Below are 12,247 nucleotides of genomic sequence, written 5' to 3' on the forward strand. Positions count from 1 at the left end.
AAACCCATGTTCTGGTCCCTGACAGGTCAGAAGTGTGTGTTCAAAGCACATGCCAGACACCATCACCCTTTAAGTTGACATGGCTAGTCTCTTATTTTCCCAACCAGCAGTAAAGAGCAACATGATGGTTCATTTCAAGTTTTTATCCTCTGCAATTCAGTTCAGTTCAGTTTGTTACACATTAGTACAATTATGTATTTATTTATTTATTTTTGTCACCCCTCTGTTGAGGTATCTTGCACACTGATTTGATACTAAGGGGAGGAGCTAGAGACTCTGCAGATGGTTTATTGGTCAAAAGAAAATAAAAACTCTTGCTTAAAAAGCACCCAACGCAAAAAAAAACAAAAACATTGTTTTTAAACTACTAAAAATGCTTTGGGAAAGAGACTATAGTAGTGATACTCAACATACAGCCCGCAGGCCGAGTCTGGCCCATGCTAGGGTGCTGGGTAGCCTCCTCAACCATTTCGTAATTCACAATAAAAATTAGTCACACTGGATATGTTTTTGTACTTTTAGTATACATAATCTACCAGAGTGCATAAAACAGCATCAAAACAGAGCTTGTTTATCAAAACAAGCTCCAGTGGAGGATCCCCCGTACCCCCGACAGAGGTCCTTGCTAAGCCCCTAATGTCTTAAAATTCAAAACAAGTCCTTAAAGCTGAAACATGTCCTAAAATCCTAGACATCTGAAAGTCTGAGAAACATCCCTAAATTCTAGAAATGCTCTTAAATCCAAAAAAGTCCTAGCAACATCCTAAAACCTGAGATACATCCTAAAATCCTACAAATGTCCTTGAAATCTGAGATAACATCTTAAAATCTGAGAAACGTCATAAAATCCAAGAAACTCCCAAAAAAACATCCTAAAATGTGAAAACGTCATAAAATCCCAGAAATTTCCTCAAATGTTCACCTGATGAAGTCCAATATTCACTCATTTGGCTCTGGCTTCGGTTATTATCAACTTCTGAGGAAAATATCTGTATATCTACATGTCTCTTTAGCTGCTAAATGCTCTTTTATGTTCACCAGCTGGTGTGCAGTGGCTTTTTACAAGTTTTTCTCTGAAAACAATGCTATGAGAGGTGTGAGAGTGAGCCAGGACAAAAAAGTTAAGGGTCAGACAGAAACAATGAGCTAAAACACACCGTAAGGTCCTGTTTGGTCGAGGGGAGCTGCAGATTTAACTGATCATTCTCTGATCACATTTCTGTTCAGCACTACCACCAGAGACACCTATAACATGTTTTTTTACTTTATTTGAGACATTATTATCAATAAAATAAAGATTACAGCTGCTCTAACCAAAAATGTAAAAATAATGTTGGTTTTTGATGTACTCTGAATCATGCTAATTAACTTTGAAAGCTTTTCATGAATCCTAATGTCACAGAGGAATTCACCACACTGTCCAATATCAACAGTGCTCAAAGTATCTGCATGCCCATTTGCAGTACATATATGCGTGTGTGGATGCATGTTTGTGTTTTATCATTTCCCAGCATGTGGCCTGGTCCCCTGAACCAGCTTGACCTCTGTTCACTACTGATAAAGATAAAGTCCTCCTCTGAGGCGCCCAGACATACAAAACACAACACTCCTAAACCGCATAAGCCTGTTCCACGGAGCATCCACGTTAAAAGACTGCACACCGCATAGTTTAAAGCTGCTGTCAACATTTAGTGTCAGTGCAACGTAGAGTGTACTTTCTGTAGCGATGCTGAAAGAGTTTGGGAAAGAGACGTTTATAACTCAGTGGATACTTTTTGGGAGAGTCAACACCCTCTGAAACGACTCAATTCACCATCTAGATTTAAGACAGCCAGTTCACAAAATTTGGACAGTCTAAAAGAGCCGTAAAATTAAATTTATTTGGACCGCTCTTATAGGAATGAACGCAGCCCCGCCGCCACGGGTGTATCCAGACTTCCTGTAACACATCCATGTGTGTAACTTGATGACAGAAAAAAAACTAATTTGTCTGTCTGCTCTGTCTGTGCTCAGCCAAATGTTAATCTGTGAGGGACGAAGCATCACTCTGTGACAAGTCCAGGTGGACTGTGAGTGCTTTTGTAGTTCCAACAACTCCAACAGAGTGATATGTCAATTTCAGGGGAACCACTTCACATTTACACATCCACCAGGAGCTTCTCATTACGGTGCTGGATCACTGCTGCGTGTGCTTGAGTGCCAGAAGAAACAGGTTTTCAGTGGTCTCCGCAGCAGAGTCCTGGTCATAACTGCGGTTTCACTAAAGCATCTGGTTTTTGCTCTACCTGCTGAGGAGAAAGGAACCTGCTGAAGAGAGAAACTCTTCTTCCAGCTTCACGCAGGACAACAAATCACAATTGACCTGTCTCTGTTTAAACGAATAACAAGTGTTGTGTTTTGGGCGGATTTTCTTTTTAACGGTCCAAGCTGTCGCTGAGTCGGGACGCCCCCCGCAAGTGTCGTTTGTCTGAGCAAAATGCTCGTGGCCTCAGGAGGCAGAACAAGAATTTCCATTTCACACTCGGGTGAAATTCCAGATTGGCTGAGTTCACCCCACAGGGCCCTTTCAAAGGCCCACATTATGCCAAGTGAAGTCAATCATGAGAAAGGAAAAACAGTTTGTAGCTTCACGTTTATATTTTAGGCACTGGGCCGACTCTCCGTATCAGAGTGAGTCATGCAAAGTGAAAAGACAAGAATAAATCAAAGTCCTCTTCCAAATGGCCTGATAACAAGAGGAACAAGTTGCAAACAGAGAATATATGAGACGATCTAGATTTAATCTCATGACATTTTGCAGATGTTTCTATCTACAGTGCTTTAATAGGAGTTGGGGTTCATACACTTTTTTAACAATCAATTTCCCTGACTCTTCGATGACTTTTAGGCAGATTTTATAGACCATATATTCTCCGAAACAGCCATCTCTAATCCTTATTGGTTCTTTTTCATTACTATATAATTGCTTTTCTAAATACATAATATTAAAAAAAAAATAATGGATTCAGACCAGGATTAGAACTGAATATCTAAATATAATTTAGAGACTGTTTGTCACATATGAGAGGGTAGGGGGTGGTGCAAAACGGGGGAGGCATGTCAAATAATTTTAAAGCATTGGGGAAGGATTTATGTTTATTTCATTTTGGCTTCAGCGCCCTTATGGAGCAGAAACCTGATATCTGCAAGTGAGGAGAGTGCATATATGTGGCGCAGCATGCAGGGCTTCACAAAGACGAGGTCTCCCTGCAGCTCAGCAGGCGAAGGTAAGAAAAATCTGTATATATATTTTCTAAATCTTCCAGTCCTAAAAATTCCGTGACTTTTCCAAGTTTTTCCATGACTATATGTGAGACAATCTGGATTTAATCTCATGACATTTTGCAGATGTTACTATCAATAGTGCTTTTAGAGGAGTACATACGTTTTTAACTCTGGGCAGCAATGCAGGTTTTGAGACAGATTTTCCAAACCTTCGCCTGCTGAGCTGCAGGGAGACCTCGTCTTTGTGAAGCCCTGCATGCTGCGCCACATATATGCACTCTCCTCACTTGCAGATATCAGGTTTCTGCTCCATAAGGGCGCTGGCTATACTGATGCAAAGCGAAGTATGTTGGCTGTTGAACAGAAATGCAGAAATTGAAGCGGCATTATACAGACACAGGGGTTAAAGGAAGTTGAGAGAGGGGTCGCTTTAATACTTAAAGTCTGAATATAAAGAAAGGAATTCCCAAATCCATAATTTCTTTGGATAATCACCTCCATGTGTAAAATGAATGGATGTCTGCAAGCTCTGACATTCTATATTTAATATAGTTTTTCCCAACTGTGATCTGTCAGCCACATTGTAATTTTGGGGGGGTGAGACGATCCTAATGCACGTTATCCTCTAAGTTCTCTCTGTTCATTGTAGTAAAAGTGTCTATAAACAGCACTGATATTTAACTGACAAAGATACGTGAGTGTAGAATTAACGTTTCAGCTATTACAACAGATACCAGATTTTAAATAAGAGAAGCAGCAAAGACACCTAAAAACACAAAGAGGAGGATGAGTATTCTGCAGAGGGTGGTTCAACTTTCGTACAGTGGAAACAAATCTCACCAACGGAAGATACTTCAAGGATTTACTGCTGTGACGTAAGAGAAAACAAAGCAAAGGAACTGTCGCATTCACTGTTGCTCAAGAGGTAGAAAACCTACAACTACCACAATGCACCACACCATTCCACACAGACCTCATTTAGGCACTGTTACTGTTCTCAGCTCAGAGGCGAGACCACTCTGCCCCCCTTTTCGTGATAGGACCTTATATACAGAGGTGAGGCGGCATACCAGCATGATATTCATTTGTGTGTGTGTGTGTGTGTGTGTGTGTGTGTGTGTGTGTGTGTGTGTGTGTTCTGTGCTACATTGAACTCACTGGCCTTACTCCCCACAGGGCCACTGGGTATCAAATACAACATACACACAAATAGCTCCCCCCTGTGATCTTTATTATGTTCTTCTATGAGGTGTATCTGTGTGCGTCTGTGTTGGGGAGGGGGCGAGATTTCTGTAAAAAAAAAGAGTTTAGATTTACAATGATGTGAGTGATGGATGGACATGGATTTTTCAAAATGATCCTTACTTTAAGTACTCATCCTGGGAGGTTTTCAGTTTTTCTTGGAGGCACGAGTTCTATTTCTGTCCACAACAATAACAAACTGTAGATCTTCTGTTTATTTATATGCATCAGACATGTAAACTGCACAACTTGTTGTGGTTTAGGAGAGTTTTCCTGAGGAAAACTCTCCTAAACCAAAGAAAAGGCTGTGAAAAGCCGCCAAGCTGCAACCCTCTGAGCTGAAAAGTAAAGCCAACACTGGAGTGCCAAAGACAAAAATCCAAGATCCAAACTTGAGACATCAAAATGGGAGCCCACAAATCAATGGGTGACATTACAATGTTGATTATTTTATACAGTCGATAAATCCCACTGCTCTCTACCTGCTTGGCAGGCACCAGAGGACAGACACAAGGCAGGTTTTCGTTACAGAGTTGCACAAAACTTAAGTGATATCTTAAAAATGTCGATAAATCACAATTGCGAAATGACTGTGTTTCCACTGAGTGATGTTATGAGACTTCTCATCTGGTGTTAACATTACAAGAAGCATGGTGATGGTTGTTCAAAACATCAGCAAGTTTATTTCTATTGTAGCCTCCGCACTAACCATCATTATTTCCAATTGAAGGCGACATGGGCGTGCTGTGCAAACGTTAATGGAAAGCCCCTTCTACATGGGAGTAACCACACATGAGGGAATTGGCACTAAGAGTTGTGCGATGCAATAACACCTCTTGTGGCGCCTGCTGCATTATGCAAGCGTAAAAACACTATTGTGATAAATAGAAGTTTTTTCGATATTGACATGTTTCAATTAGGTATATTTTATATTGAAAATTTCAATTTGCACAATTCAAGGTTTAATGGAAACCCACCTCCAGTGAGAGGTTAGCTGGTGAACATGGTGGAGCGTTTATCAGATGAAGAATATTCCCTTCTGAATTCCATTCAAGAGATATTTCCCTCTGGAGTTGGTGGGGACCAAAAACAGAGCTAAAAGAGAATAATGGTCATAAAATTGGACAAAAACACAACTCAAAAATGAATGACTATGTTGCTCTGTAACTGCTGGATGTGTAAATAAGTAACTGTTTGCTAACAAGTTTACCAAATCAGCATAAAAGGTGGTGATATATCAGTTTTGTTTTTATTTATTACAGGTTAAAAAATATTTGCCTTTCCTGCCACACTTTTAAATCAAACTTGTCCTCCTTTGTTCAGACCTTTACAAAACCAAAACACACTTAAGTGTGCAGACTTAACAGACATCACCTCACATATGACAAAGAGACACCATGTTCATACAGAACTTAATGTACTAAACATGCATTTTACGTCCCTGTGTAGTTAAATAACTGAGCTTCAGGGGGACACTGCAGCAAGAAACAAGTCACATTAACTGCAACTACAGACCAAACAGAAGCACAAATCATCCAGGCCGGATTCACCTTGTTGTTTCAGGCAGGACAAATCTCAATGCAACCATAACTAAAAGGAGGTGACCACACAAAGTGCAGCACTGTCTTGTTGTGACGGAACAAGAGCAGAAGAAACTCTTATTTAAATGGATTAGATTAGAATATGAATCAGATTAAGATTCAAAGATGTTATTTTGAGTTTCCTCTCAGTTTAACTGAGGATCTAATTGAATCCTATAAGTATGTTTCAGGCAGTAATTTTACTGAAGTGCAGTAACAGCTGCAGGACCCTCTGGTACCATAAAGACCTGCAGAGTGCATCCTTCCTTATCTTCTGCTGAATCCATCAGACTGTGTCCACAGGGAAGCGTTCATTCTTTACAGGTTAAAAACCCAAGCAGATACATTAGGGAAACATCGGCCGTGTCCAATAAATGACTAATGTAACTATTTTCAGTCATTAAAGGTCGACTAGCTGCTCCCTTTTCCAGGTTTTTTAAATGAAACGCCAACTCAGCCGTTAGGATACAACTTAATGTATAAGTATTTGACCAGTTTTAAAGGTTTTATTACCCCCTCTGAAATCCACCTCTCTGCTAGGATCAAGACAATCCAGATTTTTGGACCAGATATATCCCGATCCTGCTAAAAAGTTTTGATCAATAAAAACTGTAGGTTTGATTGAAATCAAGACCAAAACTGAATTACATGATGTAGTCTGATTTCAAAATATATTTTTTTTTAAACAGCCCATTTTCAAGATCCAATCTGATAGCCGATCAAAGGACTTCCAAACAACTGGGCTATTGGATTTGTTGATGACGTCACTTTTTGTCCAAAATAAGCGTTGCTTTACTATGTGAAGGCAAGTTAATTTATATAGCACATTTCAGCAACAAGGCAAACAAACTACAAAAGCTAAAGGGATTCAGGTCCTTTTTTCTATTCAGTGTGAGTGTGTGTGTATGGGTTGGATTCTTAGTTTAATTCAAAGAAGTGTATCAGAAACAAACTTTTTTTTCCAGCTTTGACTGACTGTGTGAATCATGTGATTCAATTCAGAGAGAAACATGCTGGAGCGTATATCTGCAGCCAGTGATTCATGTAAAGTGTCAGGTCATAAATTTGAATCCAGATTTCAGTTACTCCAACAATTATCTGAGGAAGATCACTACGTACTGCACTTCTTCAGTACTACTTGAATCCTTGACATTAAACATTAGCCACAAAAATACAGGCTGTTCTGAACAGCTCATTAAGTTTTATTTTAAACTGCTACAGCTTATACTCATATTTTTGTTAGATTTATGGAAAATTAAAAAAAATAGATATGAGCTGACTGACAAGTCAAGGAAGATCAAAAATAAAATCAAGAAACAGGTCCAACTACAGACGGACAGCTGAGGAGTCTCATAATGTCTTTTGATGTCGTCTCACTCACTCACACACACACACACACACACACACACACTTATGCAGACTCCAATTAGTCACATGACATCATCCAACATCCACTTTATCCACACAGACACACACACAGACGCACACACACACACACACACACACACACACACACACACACACACACAGCTTCAGTGTTAATGCACATAAACATGGATATATCAATCCAGTCACCAGAATAAATGTTGGCACTGTATTTTTCTGCAGATTCTGTTATATTGTAGCAGATATGTCGAAAATTTGCGCTTCAACAATGCTGTGGTTTACATTTGGTTATGTTTAGGCACAAAAGCACCTGGCTTTTGTTAAGAATAGATCATGTTTTGACTTAAAATACCTGGTTTTGGTGGCACGCTGATAAAAACACCCACGTTTGGTGGCTTAAGAGCCACTGGAAATACAGCAATGAATTGCTAAAAAACTACTGATCTTGTTGGGTTTTTTTGGTATAGAAGAGTGGTCTGCAGCTCGGCAGGCATCACACCTACTCCATCCACCATCCCCCTCCACCTCCCGATGACAATGTCAGCTCATTTACTACGTCACTTTAAAAACGTTGATAAGATATGTATGTGACGATAAAATAAAACACATTCAGGATTTTCAGAAATGTACAATGCCAACATTGTCTTCTGGCGACTGGGCTGCATTCAGGAGAGGAAGATGGACAACAGAGCAAAGATGGGGAGATAGAGTGTGTGTTATGTGTGTGTTCAGCATGTTTAGGGCTCAGCTTAAGTGGTGTTGACAGCAGGGCTAATCGAGGGGAGGACCGTGGAGAGTTGGTATGATTACAAACCCAGAACTTCTCTCCACCTCCTCTTCCTCTCCATTTCTTCCTCCTCTTGTCGCTCACATGAGAGAGACATATTAGGAGGGAGGAAGACAGAGTAATGGAGAGACTTGCACAGACAGAGTGATGTCTCTGTATCTGTCTTTTCTCCACAGAGACAGACGCACAAAGAGGCCAATGGGAGATGGATGAAGAGAGAAAGACAAGTGAGGGGTCCCTCTTTGTCTCCTCTCAGCTGTGAAAATAAAAAAGCTGCAGAAAGACTGATAGAAAAGCATGTGGGGAGACACACAGCGTCCATATTGGATTTAGATCAGACTCTCTGAAAAAAGACAGCAGAGTGAACGTAAACAGACTCACATCTGCTTCACAATCATCTCTAGTTTTGCCATCTCGCTGTCCATACAGTCATTTTGCCATAGTGATCTATTCTGCACCAACACAATCCCCAGAATAAAATCTGGGACTGTACGTTTCTGCAAACCAAATATACATTTGTACACTTGTACATTCAGATGCAGTGAATCTGTTGAAAATTTCTTTCTCTACCTTTCAACAACGCTGGTTAACTTGTTGCTAGGTTTGTCACAAAATTGGTTATTTTTTGGCTTAAAATACCTGCATTTGGTGGCAGTATCCCACCTTGAAACAGATGTCTGTAAGTTATTTTAAGAACATGCTCTGCAGCTGTGGGCATCATGTTGGACACTACTGAGCCATATTGAGCAGGGAGAAAATACCAGGAGATGGTACCAGCACTGGAAACCAGTGAGTACCAGCCCAATTCAGGCTCCTGGCCAAAATCACTGACAAGTCTCAGCTTGAAACTTCTTATAAATGTGCTTAAAACTTAAAAATGAGCTTAAGTTACCACTAACTCTGAAGACGCTCACATTGTCTAACTGTGTGTGTCTGTGAGCTCTGATCTTTCTGAATTTGATTCATTTAAAAATGAGGCTCATTTTCATAAAAACGGACAAATACTGTGCAAAATGTGTAAACGTTGGCCAATTTAAATACCTGCAAATAACACAGGAGCAACAGGATGCAGGTGTTTTGAGCCAGGAAACATTGGTTGTGTGTTGACTTTGTGTCCCTGGCCAAACGTGGTCAGGATTGGACGCCAAAAACTGCAGCATTATTATGAGGTGGAGGGTGAGATATTAACCTTGTTTCCATGTCCAATAATGCTCCAGTCAGACCTTCTCATACAAACCAGTAAATATTGAGCATATTAATGCTATGAAAAAAGTAAGTTTGTCAGTTTATTTGGTTATAAATGGTTGTGATCAGATGGCCACAGTGTGACATCCACTACACATCCAAAGATTAGTATTACTCAATATCCATTTCTTAAAAACAAAAAAGATGCTTATGTCATTTTGTATCTAAATGTAAATAATATTTCATAATTTAAAATCTGTGGCGCTTGTAAGACCCAAAAGACTTTGCCAAAAAGTGAGGTGATGTTGTATAAAGAGCTTCCATACAAATTGCACGTGGCAGATAAACAGATAAATGGGCAAATTTTGTGACGTTGCCTGGACGCTCAAACAGGATGTCCAATGGACAGCCAGGTAATGCTGAGGACGTCTGCACAACTTTCATGACAGAACTATTTTTGAACCATAACGAGACGCCTTGATTGGATGTTCAAACAGCGACCATCCGGTATCTCACCACTTGTTGGGGAAATTTACTTTTTTGTGAGAGTGTGTCTTATTTCTGCACGTTTAGCAGCTGTAAAAGCTGGACTAACCTTTTTTGGAATTCACTCATATGTTTACTTGTAATTATTTCAGTGTGTCCTGTGAAGATGAAGTGACACCACCAGGATCTGAGCCACGAGAGCATCACAGCTTGGATGTTGCCATCAGACGAAAGACAACACAAAAGTAAGAAACTTATTTCCGGTTAAATCTTGAGAAAGTTGGCAGGTAGAGTCAGTGTCAGAGGACTTTGATTTCCTAACACTCATGATGAAGCTCCTCGTCAGCTCACAGTAAATCTGTTTTCTGTCTCGAGGCTTCTGCTCTGATGAAAGTTGCGTCTTATAAACAGCCGGGACTTTAAGTGTGATCCACACCTACTGGATGATGATCCACAGTTTTCATGGACATCGCTCAAATAACTGCACACTCAGCTGTTTACTGATGAATATATTCAGATAAGGATTTTGTTCATCAGCGTGTCGGTGCACTCAGATGTGGGCAGGCACCGTGTCTGTGTGTGCAGACAGATGTTTTTCATCTTCTCTAGAAGATGAACGTGAACATGAACATCTAAGAGTCTGTGCAGGGTTGTGTATGTATCTGTTGGAGAGTATAGATGTTTGTATATTTTGAGGACTTTAGAGAAGCCAGGCATTTGTGTGTGTGTGTGTGTGTGTGTGTGTGTGTGAATGAGAGAGAGAGAGAAAAGAACCAAGATGTTTGTATCTTGTTTCTCCTCAGGAAGATAGAGATGTACACTGTGTGGAAATTTAAATATAACTAAGGGACTGTTTGCTATTTATGAGGGGAAGGGGGATGCAAAAACAGGTAGGAATGTCATTTTTTTTAAAGACTGGGAGGGACATATGGTTTTAATTATGGTTTGGGGAGTGGCAAACAACTTTAAATGTCTGTATTTTGTATATATTTTATCGCCAATTTTAAAGAAAAGTCTTCTGTGTCCTTTTTTCATTGATTTCTTTTCTTTCTTAAAAAAAAGTTTTTCATTTAATTTTTTGGGCGATATTTTTCTCTTTTTTTTTCTTTAGCTTTTTTTTCATCAAAAGAAAACATTTGGGTGATTTTTTTGTGATTTTTGAAGAAAATATTTTGGCAACTTATAGACATTTCTCACATAACTGTACACTCAGCTGTTTATTGACGAACATGATCAGATTTTTTGCTTGTGTGAACAGATGTTTCTCATCTTTTGGAGAAGATGAACTCGTACAAGAACATCTAAGTGCTTGTGCAGGGGTTGTGTATGCGTGTGTGTTGGGAAGCACAGATGTTTGTATCTTTTGAGGACTTCAGAGAAGCCAGGCATTTGTGTGTGTGTGTGTGTGTGTGTGTGTGTGTGTGTGTGTGTGTGTGTGAAGAACCCAGATGTTTGTATCTCCTCAGGAAAATAGAGATGTACACTGTGTGTGAAGAGTTTATGTCAATAGGTTTAAGAGATTAAGTTACTGTAGAGTCTTTTAATCTTTGCTCTGGCTTGGGCCTAAACACACAGAAACCCTGGATATCACCACATAACACAACACACAGCAGGGGGACAGAGGGGTGAGGTGGACGAACGTGGACGACAGGCAGGGAGAGATGAGCGAGGTCTGCAGTGTGAGTAAAAACTGAGAGGAGAGGTGGACGTTAACAGAGTGAAAGGAAAAACACGAGGACAAAGACAGTGATGGAGTCAGGAGGGAGACAGAGGCAGAGATAAAGAAATCTGAGAAAATGGAAAGAAAGGGAGAGGAGACGTGAAAAATGGCCATTTAAAACATGAAGCCAGCGAAATGACAACTGCAGAGGAGGACAGCTCATCAAACACATTCCTTCTCTTCTTTCCTTTAGCCTACTTTTTTTAAACATTATTTCCTGTGGAACAACTGAATGTTGTCTGTCCTCCTGTGTCCTCTACTTGCCCTCACTGTATTCATTTATCTATATCGTTTACATACTGCTGTAGTTGTAAATTTAGCTTTTGGCTCCCTTTCTCATGAGGTATTAACCTCTTATTAATAAAAATACACTCTGTTTTGCATGTTATTTTATCTGTATGATCAGGTCAGTTGTAATTCATTACTTCTACATTAACCTCTCCCCCTCTGCCTTCGTTTTTAGGGGGAAGGGGGATCTCTGGGGGGGAGAAAGCAGGTCGATAGTATATGCTATGTAAAAGATGTATATAGAGTTGAGTCGATTTCTGGTTTTGGCGGTCCAGTGCACGAGCTCAAACCGTATGATTTAATGCAAAC

General features: G+C 40.0%; 1 protein-coding gene across 1 annotated transcript in view; it reads left to right on the plus strand.

Moving 5' to 3' along the window:
* The window catches only part of ripor3 (RIPOR family member 3), a 65,388-nt gene that overhangs the window by 13,295 nt on the left and 39,846 nt on the right, over positions 1-12,247 (plus strand). Inside the window, exon 2 of the mRNA XM_042493936.1 lies at positions 10,083-10,175. The gene's annotated coding sequence lies outside the window, so the exon portion shown is untranslated. The remainder of the gene's footprint in view (positions 1-10,082; positions 10,176-12,247) is intronic.

This window comes from Plectropomus leopardus, chromosome 2 (genome assembly GCF_008729295.1).
Source record: "Plectropomus leopardus isolate mb chromosome 2, YSFRI_Pleo_2.0, whole genome shotgun sequence".
Lineage (NCBI taxonomy): Eukaryota > Metazoa > Chordata > Actinopteri > Perciformes > Serranidae > Plectropomus > Plectropomus leopardus.